Below are 24,237 nucleotides of genomic sequence, written 5' to 3' on the forward strand. Positions count from 1 at the left end.
CAACAATACACTGGGGTAGATGAGGATGGACACATGGTGGAGAGGCGTGCCTTCGTATATCACCCTTTCACCTCTGCTGACCTCTTCAATTGGAAAAATAATACTCCATCTTAACACTGAAAAGCCTCAAGCATTAATTGACTTGCTCCAAACGATTATACAGACTCATAATCCTACTTGGGCTGATTGCCACCAGCTACTCATGTACCTCTTTAACACAGATGAAAGGTGAAGGGTGCTCCAGGTGGCAACTAAATGGCTAGAGGAGCACGTCTCAGCCAATTACCAAAATCCCCAGGAATACATAAGAATTCAGCTGTCAGGAATGGACCCTCAGTGGGATCTGAATGAAAGACCAGATATGGAGAGGCTAAGATGATACCAGGAGGCATTAATTGAAGGGCTGAAAAAGAAGCTCAAAAGGCCACCAGTGTAAATAAAGTTTCTGAAGTTAGCCAAGGAAAAGAGGAACACCAAGCCCAATTTTATGAAAGACTGTGTGAGGCCTGTCGTATGTACACTCCTTTCAATCTGGATAGTCCTGAAAATCACCTTATGATTAAAATGGCCTTAGTTAGTCAAAGCACAGAACATATCCAGAGGAAATTGCAAAAACAGGCTAGTTTTGCATACTTCAAAGTTACTGGAGATAACTAATCAGGTATTTGTAAATAGAGATGCAACAATCTGCCAAGAAAGCCGTAAGGAGGGCGAATGCCAGGCCAGGCAGAATGCTGACTTGCTGGCTGTGGCAATTAGAGGGTCCCCCCAAAAGAGCAGGGAAAGTGAGGTCCCAGGAGGAATGCCAGTCCAATCACTCATGTCTGCAGCATAACCAGTGTGCCTACTGTAAAGAATAGGACATTGAAAAGATAAATGTCCCCAACTAAAAGAGAAGCAAGGTGATGGGAGCAAAAAACTACAGATAAAGACAAAGAGACTCTGTTCAATTTGGCCAAAGGGCTACTAGACTGAAGGGGACTGGGCTCAAGTGCCCCCAAGGAGCCCATGGTCAGGATGACAATAGGGGGCAAGGACACTAAGTGATTGATCAATACTTGGCTGAACACTCAGTAGTGACCTCCCCAGTCACCCCCTTATCTAAGAAAACCATTGATACAATCGGAGCAACAGGAGTCTCCACCAGGCAGGTTTTCTGCCTACCAGGGACCTGTTCGGTGGCAAGACATAAGGTGACTCATCAGTTTCTGTATACACCTGATTGCCCCTTGCCTTTGTTAGGGAGAGACTTGCTTAGCAAGATGAGAGCCACCACTTCCTTTACAAACCAGGGCTCTTTACAGCTGAAGTTACTGGGAACAGGCATTTTCAGGGCCCTTACAGTCCCCTGAGAAGAAGAATGGAGACTTTTTCTAACTGAGCCAGGTGAGGAGACAAAACCGGCTCTAGCTAATTGATGGCCCCAAGTATGGGCAGAGGACAATCCTCTGAGGCTGGTGATCAGTCAAGCCCCCGTACTCATAGAAGTTAAGCCTGGGGCCCAGCCAATCAGACAAAAGCTGTATCCAGTTCCCAGGGAAGCTCTTGAAGGAATACAGGTTCATCTCAGACCCCTAAAAGCTTTTGGGATTATAGTTCCTTGCCAGTCTCCATGGAACACCCCCCTCCTACCTGTCCCCAAGCCAGGGACCAAGGACTATCGACTTGTACAGGGTTGATCAACCAAGCTACAGTGACTCTGCACCCAACAGTTCCTAACCCTTACACACTGTTAGGATTGCTCCTGGCTGAGGACAGCGGGTTTCCTTGCCTGGACTTGAAAGATGCCTTCTTTAGCATCAGACTAGCTCCTGAGAGCCAAAAGCTGTTTGCCTTTTAGTGGGAAGATCCGGGGTCAGGTGTCACCACTCAGTACACTTGGACTTGGCTTTCCCAGGGGTTGAAAAATTCCCCCACCATCTTCAGGGATGTGGTGGCTCAAGACCCCCAGAAGTTTCCTGCTAAAGACCTAGGCTGTGTTCGCTCCAGTACGTGAATGACCTTCTGCTAGGACTCTCCATGTCAGTCGGTTGTGCAAAAGGGATGGATGTCCTGCACCTGGAGGACTGTGGGTATAAGGTGTCCAAGAAGAAAGCTCAGACCTGCAGACAGCAGGTATACTACCTGGGATTCACTATTCAGAAAGGGGAGTGCAGCCTGGGGTCAGAAAGAAAGCAGGTCATCTGCAGCTTACCAGAACCTGAAACCAGAAGGCAAGTAAGGGAATTTCTAGGAGCTGTGGGGTTTTGCAGATTATGGATTCCAAACTTTGCAGTGCTAGCCAATCATTGTATGGGATTACAAAGGGGGGTGACTGAGAGCTCTTTGAATGGGGGCCTCTACAGCAGCAAGCCTTTTGTAAGTTAAAAGAAAAACTTATGTCACCCCAGCTCCAGGACTACAAGATTTGACAAAGCCCTTTACACTCTATGTATCAGAAAGAGAAAAAATGGCAGTTGGAGTTTTAACCCAAACTGTGCGGCCCTGGCCAAGGCCAGTGGCCTACCTATCAAAAGAGCTAAATGGAGTTTCAAAAGGCTGGCCTCCATGTCTGAGAGCCCTGGCAGCTAAAGCCCTGTTAGCACAAGAAGTAGAAAAGCTAATCCTTGGACAAAACTTAAGTATAAAGGCCCCCCATGCGGTGGTAATTTTAATGAATACCAAAGGACACCATTGGCTAATAAATGCTAGATTAATCAAGTACCAGAGCTTGCTATGTGAAAACCCCTACGTAACCATTGAAGTCTGTAACACCCTAAATCCTGCCACCTTTCTCCCAGTATTGGATAGCCCTGTTGAACATAGCTGTGTGGAGGTGTTGGACTGAGTCCATTCTAACAGATCCAATCTTTGATACCAGCCATGGGCATCAGTGGCCTGGGAGTTATACGTGGACGGGAGCAGCTTCATCAATCCACGAGGAGAAAGATGTGCCAGATATGTGGTGGTAACCTTGAATAATGTTATTGAAGCCAAGCCATCGCTCAGGGCACTTCAGCCTAGAAAGCAGAACTCATTGCTTAAACTTGGTCTCTAGAACTCAGTGAAGGTAAGACTGTAAACATTTATCCTGACTCTCAATATGCCTTTCTAACCCTTCAAGTACATGGAGCATTATATAAAGAAAAAGCCCTGTTAAATTCTAGAGGAAAAGACATAAAATATCAACATAAAATTATGCAATTATTAGAGGCAGTGGGAAAGCCCAAAAGGTGGCAGTCATGCACTGCAAGGGACATCAGCAAGCTTATACCTCAGTAAGCCAGGGAAACTCCTGAGCAGTCACAGAGGCACGAAAAGCAGTGTCTACTCCTTGCCAGGCATCAGTCACAGCCTCTCTGCTCCCTCAAACACCTGATCTGGTGTCTACTTATTCTAAAGAGGACAAAGACTTTATTCAGGCAGAGGGAGGACAAGCAATACAAAAAGGATGGATAAAGTTACTAGATGGGAGAATAGCTGTACCACAGCTGCTAGGAGCCACAGTCACGCTGGCTGTACATGAAACTACCCGTTCAGGCCAAGACTCACTTGAAAAGCTGTTAGGCTGGTATTTCTACATCTCACACTTGCCAGCTCTTGCTAAGACAGTAGCACAGCGATGGGTTACCTGATGACAGCATAATGCAAAGCAAGGCCCCTCTGTTCCTCCTGGCATACAAGCCTATAGAGGAGCTCCTTTTGAAGATCTTCAAGTGGACTTCACAAAGATGCCCAAATGTGGAGGTAACGAGTATTTACTGGTTCTAATGTGTACTTACTCTGGGTGGGTAGAGGCTTATCCAACATGAACTGAAAAAGCTTGTGTAGTAACCCGTGTGCTTCTTTGAGACCTCATCCCTAGGTTTGGACTGCCTCTATGGATCGGCTTAGATAATAGGCCAGCATTTGAGGCTGATGTAGTACAGAGACGGCAAAGATATTGGGAATCACTTGGAAGTTACATGCTGCCTACTGACCTCAGAGTTCCGGAAAGGTGGAGTGAATTAATCAGACTATTAAAAATAGTTTAGGGAAAGTATGTCAAGAGACAGGATTAAAATGGATGCAGTCTCTTCCTATAGTATTGTTTAAAATTAGGTGCATCTCCTCTATGAAAATAGGATACTCCCCTTATGAAATATTATATCACAGGCCTTCTCCTATACTGTGAGGACTTCCAGGTACTCCGCAAGAGTTGGGTGAAATTGAATTGCAGCAACAGCTACAGGTCTCGGGGAAAATTACCCTGTCAATCTTAACATGGGTAAATGAGAAGTGCCCGGTCAGCTTATTCTCCCCAGTTCACCCTTTTTCTCCAGGTGACCGTGTGTGGATCAACAACTGGAACATAGCCCCTTTGTGGCCATGGTGGAAAGGACCTCAGACCATTATCTTGACCACCCTCACAGCTGTAAAAGTAGAAGGAATTCTGACCTGGATTCACCACAGCTGCCTAAAGCCTGCAGCTGCTGATACCTAGGCCAAATCAAGCCTGGACAATCCCTGTAAAGTGACCCTGAGGGGGATGACAAGCCCTGCTGCAGTCACATCCGGAAGCTGACTGGTCTACATACGGCCAAAGCAGGAGGAAAATCGTTGTGGGACTTATTTTCCTTATAACATGGATTTGTGTGGTAAAAGCTGCTTCTTCCCACACAGAGGAATGCTTTCAGTGCATACATCAGGTCACTGAGGTAGGACAACAGGTTAAAACAATCTTTTTGTTCTATAGTTATTATGAGTGCCTAGGAACTCCAGAAGGAACATGTTTATATAATAACACTCAGCACAAAGTCTGTAATCCAGGAAGTGATCAGCCTGATGTGTGCTGTGACTCCTCTGAACCTCCCATGATCACAGATTTTTGAAATAAGACTAAGGACTGGTCCTTTTCTAGGTGACACAAGTAAAGTAATAGCTAAGACACAAGAAAGAGGGGTCCCCAAGCATGTAACCCTAAAATTTGATGCTTTTGCCACTATTAATAGTAATCAGTATGGAATAGGATGCGGTTCTTTAGATTGGGAAAAAAGTTACACAGCAGAAAATAAGTATATCTGTGATGAATCATATTCATGTACAAATGTGTGTCAGCACTGGTCTTGTGTCATCTGGGTTTCTTGGAAACAAGATTAAAAAGATCCCGTTTGGCTCCAAAAAGGAAAAAGCAGCCCGTCCTGCACAAGTGGAAGCTGCAACGCTTTAGAATTGGTAATTACAAATCCCTTATACCCAAAGTAGGAAAAAGGAGAACACGTATCTCTAGGCATTGATGGAAAAGGACTAGACCCTAGAGTAAATACCTTAATAAAAGGGGAGGTTCAGAAACGCTGTCCAGAACCAGTATTTCAGACTTTCTATGATGAACTAAATGTGCCAGTACCTGAGATTCCAGGAAAAACTAAAAATTTGTTTTTGCAATTAACCGAGCATGTAGCCCAGTCTCTAAAATCACTCTGTGTTGTTTGTGAAGGAACTTTAAAAGGAGATCAATGGCCATGGGAAGCTCAAGAATCAGTTCCTACAGACCCAGCTCCTGATGAATTCCCAGCCCAAAAGAACCACCCTGACAATTTCTGGGTTCTAAAAGTCTCAATTATTGTACACTATTGCATAGCTAGAAAAGGAAAAGAATTTTCTCATCCTGTAGGATGGCTTAGTTGTCTAGGACAGAAACTGTATGACAGTACCACAAAACAGTTACATGGGGGAGCTCAAACCACACAGAGAAAAATCCATTCAGTAAATTTCCAGAGTTGCAGACCATTTGGGCCCACCCAGAATCCCACCAGGACTGGACAGCCCCCACTGGGTTATACTGGATATGTGGACATAGAGCCTATGCTAAGCTACCTGACCAGTGGACAGGTAGTTGTGTAACTGGCACTATTAAACCATCTTTCTTCCTAATACCCATAAAAATAGGTGAACTCCTACGCTTCCCTGTCTATGCTTCTCATGAAAAGCAAAGCATAGCCATAGGTAATCGGAAAGACGATGAATGGCTTCCTGAGAGAATTATACAATACTATGGGCCTGCCCCTTGGGCACAAGATGGCTCATGGGGATATCGGACCCCCATTTACATGTTCAACTGAATTATACAGTTGCAAGCTGTTTTAGAAATCATCAGTAATAAAACTGGTTAAGCCTTGACTGTTCCAGCCTGGCAAGAAACTCAGATGAGGAATGCTATCTATCAAAATAGATGAGCTCTCTACTACTTGCAAGCAGATGAAGGAGGGGTTTGTGGAAAATTTAACCTTACTAATTGCTGTCTACACATAGATGATCAGGGGCAAGTAGCTGAAGACATAGTTAAAAATAAAACGAAACTGGCACATGTGCCCCTGCAAGTGTGGCATGGATATGATCTTGGGGCCATGTTTAGAAATTGGTTCCCAGCACTAGGAGGATTTAAAACTCTACAGTAGGAGTTATAATAGTAATAGGAACCTGCTTACTGCTCCCTTGTTTACTACCTGTACTTCTTCAAAGGATAAAAAGCTTCATTGCTACCTTTGTTCACTAAAATGCTTCAGCACAAATGTACTATCAATCTATTACACAGGAAGACAAAAGTAGCAAAAATGAGAGTAAGAACTCCCACTAATAAAAAGTGAGAGTCTCAAAGGGGGAAAATGAGAGAAGAGAGACAGACCCTCTCATATTGTTTTATACTCAGAAAAGCAAAGAAAAGCGAAACTAAAGGCAGGTAGCCCAGTGCCTAGGAACCAGACCCGAAACCGAGGAAGCAGAATGAAAACCAGGCCTGGGCCTGCCTGATCTAAGCCTGGTAGTTAAAATCCCACCCCAACCTAGCAACTGATGTTATCTATACATTATAGAAAGACACTATAAAACTTCCCGGTCTGTTCTGTTTCACTCTGACCACCAGTGCTTGCAGCCCCTGTCATGTACCCCCTGGCTTGCTCAATTGATCACGACCCTCTCACAGACCCCCTTAGAGTTGTGAGCCCTTAAAAGGGACAGAAGTTGGGCACTGACAAGCTCGGATTTTAAGATGTTAGTCTGTCGATGCTTCCAGCTGATTAAAGATGGATTTTAAGACATTAGTCTGCCAATGCTTCCAGCTGATTAAAGCCACTTCCTTCACTATCTTGGTGTCTGGGGGATTTTGTGCACAGCTCGTCCTGCTGCAAGACAAAGTAGCAATTCTGCAATGACATCATCAGCAGCCATTGTGTGGATTTTTTACAAGAGAATTAATAAATTATAAACTTTAAGGAAATAAAACAAATTTCAATCAACATTTATCCACAGGAATCCCCCCCACCAAAAAAAAAGTTAGCAGCTAGTGGAGTAACCAGTGGGCCTTTAATAATCTGGAATGGTAGATAAATTTATTGGATCTTAAATGCACTCCTTGGAAACTTGAAAGCACCAAAGTTAGTGGCCTTTGGCAGCCTGATAGTAATTACCTCTACTCGTTAGGACCCCAGGGCTGAGAGAGTTCCCCTTCCTTGTCACACAGACAAAATGGGAACACCCCACAGCAAGGCTTCAGCCACATCCTGCCCTGATTCAGTTCTGAGAGTTGGTAGGGCACAGGCACCATGGTTTCCCAGTGTTCCTTCAGGGTATCAGCCACCTTTTTAATCACAAAATAATGGAGAGTCTCCTTGTCAGGCATCAGTGGGGAAGGAAAATAAAATTAAGTAATGAAATTTAAAATAATAAGCATAACATAGGTAATAGTTAATATTTAGTATAAGCTATTTAGAAGTCACACATAGGCTAAAATTTTAAGCAGACCCGCCCAGCATTGTTAACAAGTTGCAGATGCAAGCTTACTTCAAAAGCTTTTCACCTGCCTTGGCCCCCCACCTCCCCGCCACTTCCATCCCCCCACCCACTTCCACCCCCCTACCGCATCCCACACATTGCACTGTGCATTGTGCCATTGCACTCCAGCCTGGGTGACATAGTGAGACTCCATTTCAATAATAATAATAATAAATAAAATAAAGTTGATATAAATTGAGCAAGTGGATAATACTACTGTCTTCATGGGTAAAATGCTGATGAAATTTGTCCAAAAATCTGATGGCTATTTCTTGGCTTATGACTTTGTGGGTTTTTGGTTGTTGCTGTTTATTTGTCTGGAGATGGAGTCTCGCTCTGTCACCCAGGCTGGAATGGAATGCAATGGCACAATATCGGCTCACTGCAACCTCTGCCTCCTGGGTTCAAGCGACTCTGCTGCCTCACCCTCCTGAGTAGCTGGGACTACAGGCGCATGCCACCACACCCAGCTAATTTTTGTATTTTTAGTAGAGACAGGGTTTCACCATGTTGGCCAGGCTGGTCTCAAACTCCTGACCTCAAGTCATCCGCCCACCTTGGCCTCCCAGTGTGCTGGGATTACAGATGTAAGCCACTGGGCCCAGCTATGACTTTGTGGTTTGAAAGAAAAAAAAGCTATTTTCTGGTGGCAGACTGCATGTGTAAACACTTGTTGTGTTAATTACTTCATTCCAAGAGAGCTTATCTTTGTTGACCTGGGAAACTCAAACATACACCTTGTGACTTGGAATTCAGATAAAAAGCTGTTATTGCATCAAAATAAAACTGAACCACACAGGGTGATCTTGTATCTCTGAGAAGTGCAGTAATTTTGATGTGGCCGTTGGTTGTTGTGTATGCCAGTGCACCAATGTACAGGTGTACTTTTTCTTTTCTTTCCTTGGTATCTTTTTTTTTTCTTTCTAAGACATGCTCTATCACAGCTAGTGTGCAATGCTGTGATCATGCTCACTACAGCTTCAAACTCCTGGACTTAAGCGATCCTCCCACTTCAGCCTCCCAAGTAGCTGGGACTACAGGCACATGCCACCATGCTCAACTTACTTAAAAACATTTTTGTGAAGATGGGGTCTTACTGTTGCCAAGGCTGGTTTGAAACTCCTGGGATCAAGCAATCCTCCCACCTTGGCCTCCTGAAGTTCCGGGATTACAGGCGTGAGCCATCGTGCCCAGCCCTTTATCTCTTGTTAACATAGTCAAGCCATGTTTTTATTTCCTCACATCCTAACTTGAGGGCAGAGTCCAGCAGAGCCTGCCAGTTTGCACACCTGATCAGATCGGGTATCTTCCCGTCAAGAACACGGACCAGCTTGGGCTGCAGATGGAGGCGGCAGAGATGTGCTGAGTCAGTCGCACGCCTTCCCTGGCAAGGCAGTGGATGTGAGGCGTCCTGAAGGGGGAGAGGGAAGGTGTATTGGAGAGAAGGAAAAGGTAGGGGGTGGGGGAAGCAGAGAGGAAGAGTGAGAGAAAGACAGAGAAGGACAAACAGAAAGGCACAGGTGGAAAGAGAGAGGAGAGACAGACAGGGAGAAAGGGAGAGACCCAGAAAGTGAAGCAGAGAGAGAGAGACAGACAGAAAGAAAGGATGAAAGAGAGAGAGAGAGATGAGAAAGAGAGCAACAGAAAAGGATAGAAAGAGACAAACAGAAAGAAAGAGATAAAAAGAGAAAGAGACAAAGGGTAGGACACACAAAGAGAGAGAGAGATGGAAAGAGAGAGACAAACAGAAAAAAGGAGAGAGAAAGAGAGACAGAAAGAGGGAGACAGAGAAAGACAGAAAGGGACAAACATACAGAGAAGATGAGAGAGAGAGAGATGGAAAGAGACATATGGAGTTTAAGAGAGAGACAGAAAGAAATGGAAAGAAAGACATAAACAGAAGGAGGGAGTCACAGAGAGAGAAACAGAAAATGAGGTGGGTAAAGAGAGACAGACAGACAGAGGGAGACAGAAAGAGAGAAAAACATAGAGAGATGAAAAGAGAGAAAGAGACAGAGAGAGATACAGAAAGAGAGATGGAGAGAGAGAAGTAGAAAGAGAGAGATAAACAGAGAGATGGAAAGAGACAGACAGAGGGTGAGAGAAGGAAACAGAGAAAGAGATAGAAAGAAATGGATAGAATGAGATAGACAAAAAGAGAGACAAAGACAGAGACCGACAGTCACAGAGAGATATAGAAAGAGAGACAAGCAGACAAAGGGGGAGACAGAGACAGACATAGAAACAGATGGAGAGACAGAAAGAGATGGAAACAGATGGAAAGAGAGAGGGAGAGAGAGAGACAGAAAGAGATAGAAAGAAATAAAAAGAGATAGGTAGACAGAGACAATCAGAGACAGATAGACAAGCAGACAGAGAGGGGTGACAGAGACAGGCATAGAAAGAGATGGAGAGACAGAAAGAAGAGAAAGAGAGAGACAGAGAGAGAGAGAGAGAGATCTGAAGATAAACAGCATCCCTGTTTATTATGATTTCCAGGTGCCCAGAGCAGGTAACTGCACATGGAGTTCATTTTTCTTTCTTGCCCGTGTCAAGGTGAAGTATGACTGAGATTCCAGGCAGCTGTTGTTCTGCAGGGTTCATATACATGGATGCCACTATATGGTGTCCATTCACTGTACTTCAGCCTTACAAAATAAAATGCTTAAGGGATTGGGGTCTGATTCATCGAGGCTAATTGCTTACAGACCTTACTTATGCCTAACTACTCACAGACCACCCACCCACCAATTTGATAGATACATTTCCCTGCAGTCTACATAGGTTGCAAAACTGTCATATGATTAAATATTCAAAAGAAGGAAATCCCACCATTTTCGACAACACAGATGAACTGAAAGGGTATTAGATTAAATGAAATAAGCCAAGCACAGAGAGACAAATACCGCATGATCTCACTTATGTGTGGAATCTAAAACCGCAAACTCAGAAGTAGAATAGTGGGTATCAGGGGCTGGGGCAAGGGTTGAGAATAGGTATGTTAAAGGATATAACATTTCATGGAGCCAAACATGAATAAATCCTCTATTTGATTTATTCCTCACATAGAGGAATAAATTTAAGAGATCTGTTGCAGATTGTGGTGACTATAGCTAATAACAATGTATTCTATTCTTGAAATTGCCATAATTTTAACCATTCTCACCACATATAAATAATAAGTATGTGTGGTTGTGCATGTTAATTAGCTTGATTTAGCTATTCCACAATGGATCCATGAATCAAAACATCATAATGTACACCATAAATACACAGAACTATAATTTGTCAATTAAAAAATAATTTAACAAGAGAATTCTGGAGGCTGGAGAGACTTCTGGAAAAAGAATCAGTCACCTCTTGGATGAAAATAAAATATAATGATTTCTACATTTGTTGATGAGAGAAATTATGACAGGTAACTGGTGCAAGAAGAATTTCCAGCTTTACCAAGGCATGTATCTGATTTTTTTTTCAGATATGGAAGTCACCTACCAACTTTTAAAACATTATTCATTTTGCAAAGAAAAAAGATTATAAACTGCATTCCAGGGGCACATGTGCCTGATTTTAGATTTCACATTATAATCTCACTTCTCAAATTGCTAGTATTTTCAGCAAAACACTGATACCCCACACTGACATAATCTCCATAAATATCTGCCATTTGTGGACACCATGTTTCTGCGCGTTTGGGTGAGTCCTCCCTTCTTTTCTCATAAGCAATGGTTAATTTTTGGTGACTACTTTTTCATGACTCCTAGCTCTGTTGCTGAAAACTGTGATGACTACCTTCAGCATCTATTAGTCACACATGCAGTGATCTTAAAAGTGTACGATGTATGTCTTATAATGATGTACCCCTAAGCTCAGTATAAGCATAGCTAATACAGATGGCTTCTATAATCTACTACAAAGCTCTGAGTTTCTGCTGCATATCTGTTTTTCTTCCTTCAGAATGCCCATTGTTAAAAATACAAGCTCATCACCTTAAAGAATCTGTTGACTTGCCAAATTAGGAAACAGAATGAATTCTGCTGAATGTACATATTCACATTTATATATTTATGAATATATATGCTTGAATATATAAATATATACTTATTAATTTTTACATATTTATGAATATATTTATATAAACATATTTATATATTATAAATATGAATATATAAATATATTTATAATATATAATTTTATGTTATGAATATATATTCATTTTATATAAATATTTATATAAAATAAATAAATATGTTTACATATATTTATTTATACTTTTCTAAAGTATATAGATATGTTTATATATTTATTTAAATATATTTATATATAAATGTATATAAATTTTATTTATACATTTATATAAAAATGAATATATATTCATAGACATATAAATATGTATATATTCATGTATATATGAATAACATTTATACATTTGTAATATATACCCATATATGTTTATATATTGAATATATGTTCATATATTCATAATATATGATATATAATATATTAAATATATGATATATATTCATAAATGAAATATATCACATATTTATATAATATTTATATGTTTATATCTGTATATGTACATGTATATACAATCATCATGCTTCATAATAGACTGCATAATAGAGGATAGTTGTGTGTTAGGTACTATTCTAAGTTTTATACACATATAAACTCAGGGATATAAAGCCTTCTCTGCATTCGGCAAATAAGAAAACTAAGGCACAGACAGCTTCGGCGACTTCTCCAAGACTTCAGAGGTAGTAAATACAGAGCTAGGACTTGGGTCCGGACAGCCACGCTTTTACTATGACCATCCTCGTTAATGGTAGAGACACTGGATGCACTGATTACCCTGATCTGATCACTATACATTGTGTGTATCCAAACCTCACTGTGTATCCCATGAAGATGGACGATTATTATTTCTTAAAAACTGAATGAGATTCAAATTAAAATTATTAAAAATGTAATTGTAAAACTATTTTTACAATTTAAATCTAAATAATTTAAAGCTATCAAAAAGCTTAAAGTAACTTAAAAAATCCAAATGAATCCATTTGGTTTTGCACATAGATGCAGTTGTACAAGTTTGTCAGCCTGTCAAACCTGAACAACTGATGAACATATGACTCGCCATGAAACCGCCTTACCTGATGGTGTCATTGCCATAGCAGCCCAGATCTCCAATACCCAGGTTATCAACCATGATCAGGATAATATTAGGCTTGTTGTCATGCACCCTGTGTGCCTGGCAAGTGTTCAAGAGTGCACACACCAAAGACATGAAGACCAAGGGGCTCCTGGAAAGCAAACAGGGATTTTATTGGCCAGGCTTCTCTGGGTGGATTCAGGATCCACCTCCCAGTACAACACAACAGGGGTCTTTGAAGATCATGTGGATCTCCTAGACATCTCCTCAAGCTCAAGAGTGTCTCTCTCCAAGCACCAAGCTCTGCTGCTGAATGGTAGCAGAAGTTCCCAGTGTAATGTGCTCTTGGCTTCTCACGTTGCATAAAATAAAGGCTAAAACAACAGATGTTAATGTGGATGCAGTGAAAAGGGAATACTTTTGTACTGTTAGTGGGAATGTACCACCGCTGTGGAAAACAGTATGGAGATTCCTTAAAGAACTAAAAATAGACCTACAACTTGATCCAGCAATCCCACTCCTGGGTATCTACTCAGAGGAAAAGAAGGCATTATATATAAAAGACACTGGTGGCCAGCTGTGGTGGCTCACACCTCTAATCCCAGAACTTCAGGAAGATGAGGCAGGTGGATCACCTGAGGTCAGGAGTTTGAAACCAGCCTGGCCAACATGGTGAAATCCTGTCTCTACTAGAAATACAAAAATTAGCCAGGTGTGGTAGCACACACCTGTAATCCCAGCTACTAGGGAGGCTGAGGCAGGAGAATCACTTGAACCCAGGAGGCAGAGGTTGCAGTGAGCCAAGATTGTGCCACTGTATTTCAGCTTGAGTGATGGACCAAGGCTCCATCTCAAACAAACAACAAAAACACAAAAAATGAAGACACTTGCACATACATTGTTTATAGCAGCAAAATTCACAGTTGGAAAAATGTGGGACCAGCCCAAATACCCATCAATCAATGAATGGATAAAGAAAATGTGATAGATAGATAGATAGATAGATAGATAGATAGATAGATAGATAGAGATTTTATGCAAAGTGAGAAGCCAAGAGAGCATTCCATTGGGCATTTCTGCTCCCATTCAGCAGCAGTGCTTGGTGCTTGAAGTGAGACACTCTTGATATCTATGGATCTATAGATATCAATATATATCATATTTTCTTTATCTATATAGATCTATATCTATCTATCTATATCACATTTTCATATACATACAGACATGCACACCATGGAATACTAACCAGCCATAAAAAGGAACAAAATGATGTCATTTGCAGCAACCTGGATGGAGCTGGAGACAATTATTCTAAGTGAAGTAACGCAGGAATGGAAAACCAAACATCATATGTTCTCACTCACAAGTGGGAGCTAAGCTATGAGGATGCAAAGGCATAAGAATGACACAATGAACTTTGAGGACTCAGAAAAAAGGGTGGGAGGGGAATGAGGGATAAAAGACCATATATTGGGTACAGTATACACTGCTCAGGGGAAAGGTTCATCAAAATCTCAGGAATCACCACTAAAGAACTTATCCATGTAATTAAACATCTCCTGTTCCCTAAAATTATTGAATTTTTTTTTTTGAGAAGGAATCTCGCTCTGTCACCCAGACTGGAGTGCAGTGCATGATCTCAGCTGACTGCAAGCTCCATCTCCCAGGTTCATGCCATTCTGCCACCTCAGCCTCCCAAGTAGCTGGGACCACATGTGCCCACAACCATGCCTGGATAATTTATTTATTTATTTATTTTTTAGTAGAGACAGCGTTTCACCATGTTAGCCAGGATGGTCTCGATCTTCTGACCTCATGATCCACCCACCTCAGCCTCACAAAGTGCTGGGATTACAAGCGTGAGCCACTTGCACCCAGCCTGCAATATTTTTTAAAACCTAAAGTAGATGCTCTTCCAGGAGGGAAGTCTGAAAACATGTACTCAGAGGCAAATGGTTGCAGAGGATGGAGATGATAAGACTCCTGAAGTTAATTCCCTCTTCCAAGGACTTACCCTTATTTAAGGAACTTAATTGAATCTCTAAGTTTAAGGGATTTAAACTTAACTTACTAAAATCAGAATTTGTATTCTAATTTAAAGGTGTGTCAGTGCATATGTTCCTTACAGCACTATTCACCGTGGCCAAACTGTGAAATCAACCTCAGTGTCCATCACTGGATGAATGGATAAAGAAAATATGGTACATATACATCATGGAATACTACCCAGCATTAAAAAAGAATGGAATTCTGTCATTTACGACACAATGGATAAACCTGGAGGTTATTATGCTAAGGAAAATAAGCCTGGCACAGAAACACCAATACCACATGATCTCACTTCTATGTGGAATCTCAAAAAGTTGATCTCATAGAAGGAAAGGGTAGAATGATGCCTGCTAGGAGCTCAGAGAGCAGTGGGGGGCTTGAAGAGATGCTGGTCGAAGGATACAAAATTTCAATTTGACAGAAGAAGTAAGTTCAAAGAATCTATTGTACTTGTGCTGACTGTAGTTAATAAGAATGTGTTTTAGAGTTGAAAATTACTGATAAAATCTACTCAAAGTGTTCTCATCACAAATAGGTAGGTGGATGAGGTAATGTGCATTAGCATAATTGAGCCATTCCAAAAGGCAGGCGTATTTCAAAACATCAAGTTGTACACCAAAAATCTATGCAATGTTTATATGTCAGTTTTTTTTTACCCAAAGGACAATAAAAATAAAAAGAAATTTAAAAAGAAAAAAATGAAAAAGAAAATTGAATTTTAAAAGAAGAAAAAATAAATAAAAATAAAATATTAATAATATAAATAGAATAAATACATGCAATTTATCATTACCTGAAATTTTTAAAACATCAGATTGTGTATGGAATTGGTTCCTTCCCATGGGTTCTTTGTCTCACTGACTTCAAGAATGAAGCTGCAGACCCTCATGGTGAGTGTTACAGTTCTTAAAGATGGTGTGTCTGGAGTTTGTTCCTTCAGATGTTCAGAAGTGTCTGTAGTTTCTTCCTTCTGGTGGGCTCCTTCCTGGTCCTGCTGACTTCAGAAGTGAAGCCACAGTCCTTTGCAGTGAGTGTTATAGCTCTTAAAGGTGGCATGTCCAGAGTTGTTTGTTCCTCCCAGTGGGTTCATGGTCCCACTGACTTCAGGAATGAAGCTGCAGACCCTCACAGTGTTTCAGCTCACAAAGATAGTGCAGACCCAAAGAGTGAGCAGCAGCAAGATTTACTGTGAAGAGCGAAACAACAAAGCTTCCACAGTGTGGACAGGGACCCAAGCGGGTTGCCACTGCTGGCTCAGGTGGCCAGCTTTTATTCCCTTATTTCGCCCCACCCACATCCTGCTGATTGGTTCACTTTACAGAGTGCTGATTGGTCCATTTTAGAGAGTTCTGACTGATGAATTTACAATCCTTTAGGAAGACACAGAGTGCTTATTGGTGCATTTTTACAGAGTGCTGATTGGTGCAATGACAATCCTCTAGCTATACAGAAAAGTTTTCCACATCCCCACTCAACCCACAAAGTCCAGCTGGCTTCACCTCTCAATCTCCCCTCTAAACAGGACACCCCAACTTAGGAATTGGGTGATGACCATTCTAGCTACTTCCTGCTGGATAGGGCAAAGATGGGGCCCTGTATTTATAGTGTCCTCCAGAGAGGAACTCGTTAGGTCAGCAAAAGGGCCAGTGGGTTGGTCCAGGGGTTCTCAGTAGAAGTTGTTAGTTGAGCTCATTTGGGGTTCCATTTGTAAAACCAACTGTACCTTGATGGCCTCGATTCTAGAGGAAACATATTTGACAAGGAGGTTAAAAATACAAGGCCTGAAGGTGAGTAATAGCAAGATGGCTGTCACAGGACCTAGAAAGAGGAGAAGCCATGTCACCCAATTCCAGAGGTTGGTATAAGAGTTTGAAAGGTGTCTGATTTCAGAAGCCTTTTCCTGTAAACGCCGGGCAGCATCTAGTCTATCCCTGACTGGTTAGTGTAAAAACAACACTCTTTCCCTAAGAAGGTGCAAAGTCCCCCTTTCTCAGCAGTGAGGAAGTCTAGGTCTTGGTGGTTTTGCAGAGTCTCTGCTGCCAAAGAGTCTATTTTGGATTGTAAAGTAAGGATAGATTTATTTATTTCTTGCAAACTGTCTGATAAATCCTTTGAGAGTGCATGGTAGTAGGATAATGAAGTAGATAAACTAGCTATTCCAGTTCCTGTAGCAGTAGCCATTCCTAACCCTGTAAGTAGGGATATTAATTGTATGGCTCTGTGCTGACAGACTTGAGCTTTGAGGGACAGTGATAAGGTCTGATTTCCATAAGATTAGAAGTTAGGATAATACATGTTATACTGTTAACTTTTAGCAAACTTACTTTTGTTGAAAATCTTGTAAGTTTGGGATTTCAATTATTCTTTGCTATTAATAAGACCTTGTTCCGTCCATATTAACTTAGAATTGGTATAGATGGCTCCTTCCTGATTCTGTAAGTACTTTAAGGTTTGGCTGAGTGCAAATAGCTCACACCCTAGAGCAGACCAATTATTAAGCAATTTTCCTAACCCTTACTCTGCAAGAATTTCCTTATCACTTACTGAATGCCACTTGTGTCTTTTTCTCTTAATCACCTGGGAGGAACCATCTATCATTCTATTGTCCTGTCTTCAAGGGAGTTCCTCCTAGGTCTGGTCGGACCTTTGTATGGTAATTAGTTAAGATTTAGATTCCATTAGGAAACTTTCTGGGTTAAGGATTTTTGATAGGAAGGCTATGGGTTGTCAGTGGCCTCAGTGCTTTTGGGCTACACCCTTGTTTACATTGAAAACAAGGTGGCATTGGAGTGTTATAGGGTTATGGAAAAGACCTTCAATTATCAATTGCAGGTTTTTAATTTACCCTGGCTTTTACAGGAATAGAGTACATTGTTTTTTCTTTACTACTTCCATTTCTGTTTCTTTCTCTTTGACTTCTTTTTTGTCTCTCTTTCTGACTCTTTGTCTCTTTCTGACTCTTTTTCTTTCTGACTCTGTCTGTCTCTTCCTTTCTCTTTTTGATTTTCTGTCTCTCTGTTTCCTCTGTCTGTCTCCTTCTCTTTGTCTCTCTGTTTCTTCCTCTCTCTCTCTCTCTCTGACTTTCTGTCTCTTTCTCTCTCCTTTCTGCTGGTCTTTGCCTGCCTCTGCCAACTGCTTATGCTGCTGTTCTCCCCATTCCTTCCCCTTTTGATGGCTTTGGCAGTATGAAACTGCCACCTCTTTGGGTTTTTGCACTGCATGCAATAACTCCATGATTTCCTTGTGATATTTAATGGGTCTTCCCTCAGAGGTTAGGAACACATTTTCTTTTCCATATTGCAGCATGGGCATGTAGGATTAGATAAGCATAATTACTATCTGCAGCAAAGTCTCCCAGTTACAGCTGAGGAGGTGGGAGAAATACCTGGTTACAGTCTGTCCCAGGATTCCTTGGATGGTAATGTACCTTGAGGACAGCTTTCTGGGACAAGAAGCTAACATTAAGAAAGCCAAGCCAGTGTCCAGGAGGAAGTCAATTTCCTGGCCCTCCATGTTTATATGTACCTGGGGCTCAGTGAGGGTGATGACATGAGCTGGCACTTGCCCCATGCTTCAGTCCTGTTGTTGGATCATCTGTTTGGGGGCTTCTGGCCCAGAGAATCTTTGTCCGTGGGGCAGTGCACCTTCTAGTGATTGCCTCAGCTTAGTGGACATGGGCAAAGGGGGCAGCTTGTTTCTTGTTGGACAATCTTTTATAAGGTGTCCTTACAAACCGCACTGGTAACAAGCCCTACTGGGTGATTGGCTCCATTTTCTGTCCTCTCTGAACCACCAAGGTTTGTTTGTCTGAGGGCCATGACCAAGGCTTCAGCCTTTCTCTGATCTCATTTTTCCTTTTTGGCCTGTTCCTCTTGGTCCCTATTATAGAACACTGAAGTTTCCAGGTTTAAGAATGCCTCTAGATTTTGTTCAGGGACAAGGGCTCACTATTGGAGCTTTCTCCTCATATCTGCAGCTGATTGGGTAATAAACTTATCTTTTAGAATCAGTTGACTATTGAGTGAGTTGGGTGACAGAGGTGTATATTTTCTTAAGGCCTCCCATAGCTGCTCAAGGAAGGCAGAAGGATTTTCTTCATTTCCCTGAGTTATGGTGGACATCATTGAATAATTCATGGGCTTTTTCCTAATTCTCCTTAGCGCTTGTAGAACACAGGTCAACAGACGTTTGTGATTCCAGTCCTTATGATCTGAGTTGAGGTCCCAGTGGGGATCCATACTGGTGACAGTTTGCTGACCAGTAGGGAATTTGTCACTTTTCCTCAGTTGTCATTCTATCATTTACTTGACTAAGATACTAGGTATCTCCAAACTCTCAGGCTGCAGCTAAAGTCACATTCTTCTTATTAATCACCACGGTTTGATCTAACAATAGCATGACATCTCTCCAAGTGAGATTGAAGTTTTGCACTAGATCTTGTAGGACATCTATATACCAATCAGGATCATCTGAAAGCTTCCCCAGGTCTGCCTTGATCTGCTTTAAATCAGAGAGGGAGAAGGGGACGTGTATCTAGGTTAGGCCAAATTCCCCTCCCTTCAGCTTGAAGTGGACATATCCAATAGCCTGGGGTTTTTTGTGGTTTTGTGGTCCTTTGGAGATTTGTTTGCTTGTTTCCTTCTGGGCAGGGGAGATTAGAGGAGGCTTATCATTAATAGGAAGGGGTGCTATAGGGAGGCTAGGAGATGAGGATAAGCTGAGAGGTCCTCCTGTGGGATGTAAATTGCAAGCTTTGCATAGTTGTGGATTCTCCTTCAATGAAAAGAAAGCTGAGACATAAGATATTTCACTCCATTTGCCTTCCTTCTTAAAGAAAAGGTCAAGCTGCAGGATAGTATTGTAATTTATACTTCCCTCAGGGGGCCATTTTTCCCAATCGGGGAGAGAATATTGGGGCCAGGCTGTACTGCAGAAAAAATTGAGCTGCCTCTTTTTCAGGGTTTGCTGGTCAAATTGGTCCCAATGGCTTAGGATGCATTTCAAGGGTGAGCCTGTTGGTGTCTGAGTGTTTTCCATCTGAAAGACAAAACCATCTGTGGTTTTGGTTTGTTTGTTTCTCCCCCTACCCAAGAACCTGGAATGATCCCTCGACCCTGCTGATCAGAATAGTTGCACTCACTGACACAGCAGCAGAAACACCTCTTGTCCAAAAACCCACAATGGTCCCTGGACCCTGCTGATCAGAATAGTTATGCTCACTGACACAGCAGCAGAAACACCTCTTGCCCAAGAACCCGTAATGGTCCCTGGACCCTGCTGATTGGAATAGTTGTGCTCACCAATACAGCAGCAGAAACACTACTTTTCCTCCTAGACCACAAGATGGACCAAGGAAGGTCGGATTTAGTGGCTCTTAATGATGCATTCTCAAAAACCTGCACCCTTGTCTGTCCTCTCAGACCACAAAGAGGACCAAGAAAAGTTGGATTTAGTAGCCATTACCAACACATTCTCGAAAACCTGTTAGGGTCCTAAGCATTAAGCATTCTCCTGTTAGTATTGGGACTTTACCCTTGTCCTATAATGATGTTATTCCCCAAAAATGAAGTGGAGGGCCATACCCTGAGGGAGGGAAAGGATCTCCAGAGTTGGAAGAGTGATGCCTTTTGTCCTCACTTATATGAATAGGAAAGATACCATTTCTGAAGCTCCCCATACCCTACCTTCAGGAATAGCTTTTGTTAGGCCTGCTAGTCTGAGGAGGGAAAATTCCAGACAGTCCTCTGCCCCAGTGGGATATTGGGCTAAAGGTATGTCTTTCTGATTGGTAAGCCTGGGTGCCTAATGAAGGTAACAGAGTCCTGAAGTTTATCTAGAAATCATTCTTATAGGAGAAACTAGAAAAGTACCAGAGACAGGGAGTGGTTTTTAGAAGCAGGACTAGACTTGTAGAAAAGAGGCAAGAGGAAGTTTGTCTGACAGGCATTAGGACTCAGGATGCAAGGGTCAGGATAGATAGGATAGATGTGCAAGTCTCACTTGGGCGACATGACTTCGAGAGTTCTGCTCATGGCCGCAGGGTCAACCAACTTGTTGTCAGGACCTCGGAGCTGAATGGTTTTCCTCTCTGTTGACCCTTGGCTGTGCCCAGAAGTATAGGGAAAGTGGAAGCTGGTTCCAGGCAAACCAACGTTCCCAACTCCAAGCGTCCAGGGGTTGTTAAAGAGCCCTTTCCCAGAAAGCCTGACACCCGTGTCTTTAGTCTGGTGGCCACATTAGTCACTTTCAACTGGCTGACAAGTGCCCAGTATTTAGCCCCCAAATTCTAAGAAAAAGTAGGACAGAATAACAAGTTAAAAGGATCCAACGGTACTCACCACTTGGTGATTGTCCCTTCATGGTTGCCAAAATGTGTCCGGAATTGGTTCCTTCTGGTAGGTTCCTGGTCTCACTGACTTCAAGAATGAAGCTGCAGATGCTCGTGGTGAGTGTTACAGTTCTTAAAGATGGTGTGTCTGGAGTTTATTCCTTCAGATGTTCAGATGTGTCCATAGTTTCTTCCTTCCGGTGGGTTTGTGGTCTCTCTGACTTCAGGAGTCAAGCCACAGACCTTCTCAGTAAGTGTTATAATTCTCAAAGTTGGCGCATCCAGAATTGTTAGTTCCTCCCATAGGTTCGTGGTCTCGCTGACTTCAGGAATGAAGCCACAGTCCCTCATGGTGTTACAGCTCATAAAGGTAGTGTGGACCCAAAGAGTAAGCAGCAGCAAGATTTATTGTGAAGAGTGAAAGAACAAAGCTTCCATAGCGTGGAAGGGGACCCAAGCAGGTTGCCACTGCTGGCTGAGATGGTCAGCTTTTATTCCCTTATTTGGCCCCGCCCACATCCTGCTGATTGGTCCATTTTACAGAGAGCTTATTGGTCCATTTTACAGAGTGCTGATTGGCCCATTTTACAGAGCACTGATTGGTGCATTTACAATCCTTTAGCTAGACATACAGCGCTGATTGGTGCATTTTTACAGAGTGTTGACTGGTGCATTTTTAGAGTGCTGACTGGTGTAGTTACAATCCTCTAGCTAGACAGAAAACTTCTCCAAGTCCCTACTCAACCCAGGAAGTCTAGCTGGCTTCACCTGTCAAGATTGCAGTGACTCACATCTATAGTCCCAGCTCTTTGGGAGGCTGAGGTAGGATAATCAGTTCATCACCAGCCTGGGCAACATAGTGAGACCTCATCCCTACAAAAAATATAAAAATGAGCTGGGTGTGGTGATGCATGCCTGTAGTCCCAGCTACTCTGGAGGCTGAGGTGGGAGGATCGCTTGAGCTTGGGAGCTCAAGGCTGTAGTGAACTGAGATTGTGCCACTGCACTCCAGCCTGGGCTACAGAACAAGACGCTCAAAAGAAAAAAAAAAATTGTAGGGATAGCAGCTTTGGTTGGAGAAAGGAAAAACAAGCAAAAGATAATATAATAAGGAATTACCAAGTAAAGGAAAAGTGGAAGCTGAGGAAAGAACTGAATTGAGGAAAGGAAAGAAACATGGAATTTGAGGACCACTGCGTCCAGTTCATAGTTTTGCTCAGTCCTGGCTGAGGTCTTATTTTCTTAAGGAAACACATGACACTTTTCTCAGCATATCCCTACTCAGTTATCAGGTAATGAATATTGGACATGGGATTATTGATTCAATCCCTATCTCGTCTCTATACGTATTTCAAAACTCACTTCAAATATCTCCTCTGAGAGGAAAAACACAAACAGGAGTTCATCCCTATTGTCTCTCAGAGTCCTTTGTAAATACTCTGAAACAATGATAGCCACAGATGATTACAATTTTTCTTTTTTTTGAGACGGAGTCTTGCTCTGTCAGCCAGACTGGAGCACAGTCATGCAATCTTGGCTCACTGCAAGCTCTGCCTCCCAGGTTCATGCCATTCTCTTGCCTCAGCCTCCCAAGTAGCTGGGACTACAAGTACCCACCACCATGCCTGGCTAATTTTTTTTGTGTGTATTTTTAGTAGAGACAGGGTTTCACCATGTTAGCCAGGATGGTCTCGATCTCCTGACCTCATGATCCACCCGCCTCAGCCTCTCAAAGTGCAGGGATTATAGGCATGAGCCACCGCACCCAGCCTACAATTTTTCAAACATCTCCTTGAAGATTAAGAAAGTTTTGCAGGCAAAAGCTACATGCTCAGGACTGTGGGCCAAATCCCCAAAGTTATAGAAATGCTTTTCATCTATGCAAAGTTAGTTGAATTTTTTTATCACCCCATTTTTACCATATTTTAAAATCATATATACGGCTGGGCACAATGGTGGCTCACACCTGTAATCCCAGCACTTTGGGAGGCTGAGGCAGGAGGATTCCTTGAGCCCAGGAGTTCAAGACCAGCCTGGGCAACATAATGAGAACCTATCTCTACAAAAAATAAAAATACAAAATTAGCTAGGCATGGTGATAAGCACCTGGGGTCCCAGCTACTCTGGAAACTGAGTCTGGAGGATCGATTTAGCCCGGGAGTTGGAGGTTGCAGTGAGCTATGACTTCACCCTGTCGTCTACCCTGGGTGACAGAGAAAAACCCTGTGAAACCCTGTCTCTAAAATAAATAAAAATAAACATAAACTCATATGTAGCTGTTGGAAATTTACAGTTTATATTTATATCAATTACCTCTCTCCTACCTTTTTAAAAAAAGTCACACACTTATTAAGCAAAGAGAATGAACTTAGACATCTTATGGCCAGCCATATAAAGACAGCATGTTGACACATAGTAGTTTACATGAAAAAGAACAAAAGGCAGATGATATTAAATGTCTCTACCTGTGAGGCTGGATTCACAAATACAGAGAATTATACATTAAATTCAATGTGCTCACAATTCCATATATGGCTTTATCTATCTGGGCGTGATTGTGCAGCTCGGAGTACCTTCTTGTTGTCTTTGGTAGAAGACATAGACAGGATTAAAAGAAAAAAAAATGTGTCGATTAAATTAGTTCCCAGCATGAAATTCTCACTAGACTTGGGAGCCATATCCCTAATTCCACCTAATTCCAACATTTTAAAATTGATTTTCTGAGGCCACTACTGCACGAATCCTGAACTCTTAATGAGTTCATTATTTTGACCCTTTTTTTGAGATGGAGTCATGCCCTGTCACCCAGGCTGGAGTGCAGTTGCACAATCTCAGCTCACTGCAACCTCTGCCTCCTGGGTTCAAGTGATTCTCCTGCCTCAGCCTCCTGAGTAGCTGGGACTACAGGCATGCACCACCA

Source organism: Pan paniscus, chromosome Y (genome assembly GCF_029289425.2).
Source record: "Pan paniscus chromosome Y, NHGRI_mPanPan1-v2.0_pri, whole genome shotgun sequence".
NCBI classification, from domain to species: Eukaryota; Metazoa; Chordata; class Mammalia; order Primates; family Hominidae; genus Pan; species Pan paniscus.